The sequence below is a fragment of the Rhagoletis pomonella genome, unplaced genomic scaffold (genome assembly GCF_013731165.1).
Source record: "Rhagoletis pomonella isolate Grant_MI unplaced genomic scaffold, Rhpom_1.0 Rhpom_scaffold_00002, whole genome shotgun sequence".
Taxonomy (NCBI): domain Eukaryota; kingdom Metazoa; phylum Arthropoda; class Insecta; order Diptera; family Tephritidae; genus Rhagoletis; species Rhagoletis pomonella.
Window position 1 is genome coordinate 40,590,485 of NW_023458556.1, and position 2,899 is coordinate 40,593,383.

The window sequence follows — 2,899 nt, forward strand, 5'->3', positions numbered from 1 at the left end:
GTCAAGGGTTAAGTTTTTTTTTTTGCAAAAATGTGCTAAATCGTATTGCAATCAATAAAAAAGAGATGGTTTGTTAAACAATCTACTTGTTAATTTTTGCCACAAAAATGGGCACTCCTTGGGAACAAATTACAAGCGATGTTCCAAAACCTCCTAGAATCTCAACGATGTTTCAATTTTGAACACTGAAATTAATCGTAGAAGAATTTTGGAAAGATTTATGAGGGTTTATTAAATAATATCTAAAAATCGAAAAAGTTTAGCAAATAAATAAATGGTTCACATTTTGGTTTTTTTGGTTTAATGGAGGTGAAACCGAAAAAAGTGCCTTCCCCGGCGAAAAGTTGGGACTTTACTTAGAATATCCAGGCCATGCCAATGTATTTGTAGACTATGATTACGCTGCATTGAAAACTGATGTAAAACTAATGTGTGGCTGCAATTATCTCTTAATTAAATACACTTTCATTGACACAAAAAATGTTTTTTTACAGCTTATTAAATGCCCGAAAGCTCTTCAGGGTTAGTGGGAATTCCACGTCGTCATCATCATCCGAACGAGGGTAGACAACTAACCTTACCGCGAGAAAACCAATCGCACAGTGGCCCGTCAGCTCGCCCGCCAACTGCGAGATCTGAGCTGACATTAGGACCTACCTCCTAAGGGGGCACCCGTTTTATGTCGAGCCCCCCAGCAGAAGCCCCTCCACCTTCAAGTTTAATACATCAGCGAAAAGTTTCACTGCTCCCTTCCTCCAGTTCCCGGGCTTACCCACCATCCCATGAGAGCATGTAGCTATAATGGAAGCTAGTGGGAGCCATTCCAGAGGCAAAGTATTTAGTCTTTATGATCAGGAATGAATTCAAAGCAATTCAGAAATGATGAAGGCTACTTACTTACTATTTTCCACCGCAACTGTTTACTATCCGTTACGAAAATGTCCTTTGCATTCATGGGTGGTGAACTTGCATTCGTTGACGATTTGAAGTATTTTTTCAACAGAGCGTCATTATTTATTTATTTATTTATATACTATGCTCATGTCTTTATAAAACTCGTACTGTTCGTAATTCTAACTGGTTCGGCGACATTTAACCGCCCGAACAGGGCCACAGATCTTACGTAGAGTAATGCCCTCGAAAGTGCTCGAAGCATTCTCTCTTTGTTTGACATCGTCCATGTGTCTGCGCTGTTTTGCGCCTTTACGAGTGTACAAAGACTAAAACTCGCTAAAAACGAATGCATTATGTTCAAGATTTAACCATAGGCCGCCATTTACTTTGTAGCACTAAAAAAAAAAACAAAAAAATATTAATTAACACCGATATCTAATAAATATGAAATTTCATACGGCCTTTCCAAAAAACCGTCGTCAACGAGAACGAATCCAATAAAATCTTCACAAATATCCGGTTCCAAATTGCTCAACGAGACAAAAATCGGTCGTTTTATCTGCATAAGCTAAAAATCCGTTTGTGGTTTTTCATCTCACTTTCGGCAGCCTTGCGCCGTAGACGAAAAAAATTATTAAATCCATGTGAATACGACGGAGCTAAGTGTCATGTACTCCACAAAAGAAAGCTATCTGAGACTTTCGAAGCTTACAGCTTCGTTTGACAAGGTTACATAGTCTAACCTATTCTCTTCTCTTTTCGTTACTGGGGATGTGCTGGATGCTGACAGGGGGTCACTTCCCGACTGTGGACTTCAGTGGGCCATGTCCAGTTAACTGCAGCACATTGACTACGCTTTTGTGGCGCTTCGTCTTTTCTGCCCTGTCTAATGGGCAATGCGCTACATAGAGAAGACTTTAATAAAACCAAGGCTCAAAGTATGCCAGCGAAGAGTTGTGGTAACGTATTAGTTTCTGAGCAAACTCTTGAGACTGTGGGGATTTTCACATACACTGACAGCAACGTTAACCCCAGCGGCAGCGTCGACGAAAACATAGATCGCCAAATAAGTTAAACCAGAGCCAGCTTTTCAAATCCAATGTGCACTCGATACTGCTGTATGACTGTTCCACCTGAAAAGTCACTACTGCAATAACTAGGCGCCTATAAGTTTTCGTAAACAGATGTCTTAGAACGATACTCCGAACTTTTTGGCCTAAAACAATCTCAACTAAGAAGTTGCTCAGAAAAACTAACATCGAGCCCCACTTTACATCTGGTGGATTGTGAGACAGAAATGGAAGTGGATAGGCTAGACTTTGTGCAAAGAAGAAGCCGGTATTGCAAAGAAGGTCTTGGAATGGAATCCACTAATAGGCAGAGGCAGGCCTTCCAGAAGATCTCGCGAAACTTGGAGAAGAAAAATCGATCGAGAGGCGAAGCTACTGGGTTTAAGCTGAAAGGAGCTCAAAGCAAATGCGACAGTACCAGATGGCGCGCAGGTGTAGTAGATGGCCCACTTGAGATTCAAGGAAACGAAGAGGTTTTATTCTGGAAAGCTTGTCTAATATGTGATAGATTTTTAGGCAAAGATCAGCGATTTTTACATTTTCTTTATGCTCAGCGGAATTCCATAAATTTTGGCAAATTTTGGAATGAGGCCCGCCTCGATATAAAGATACGATCGATGGCTCTTCTCGCGAGTTGCATGCCTACATGCGTGGAGTTGAGCTCTTTCTAGTTATGGCATATATAAAAGATCGGCGGCAAGTAGATCAGAAATTCTTATAGAAAAAAAAAATTTAAATAAAACAAACTTATTTGGATGCAGGTAAATTTCTTTATTCTTTATTTTATTACTGTTAGGTAGATTTTTTTCCGTTTATCATTTTAGAAAACATGATAAGAGAACATAACAAGTTAGAGATTACTACATACATAATTTTCTAATAGATAGATAGGTACATACATATATACACTTGCAATTAATAAAAATAAATTCATC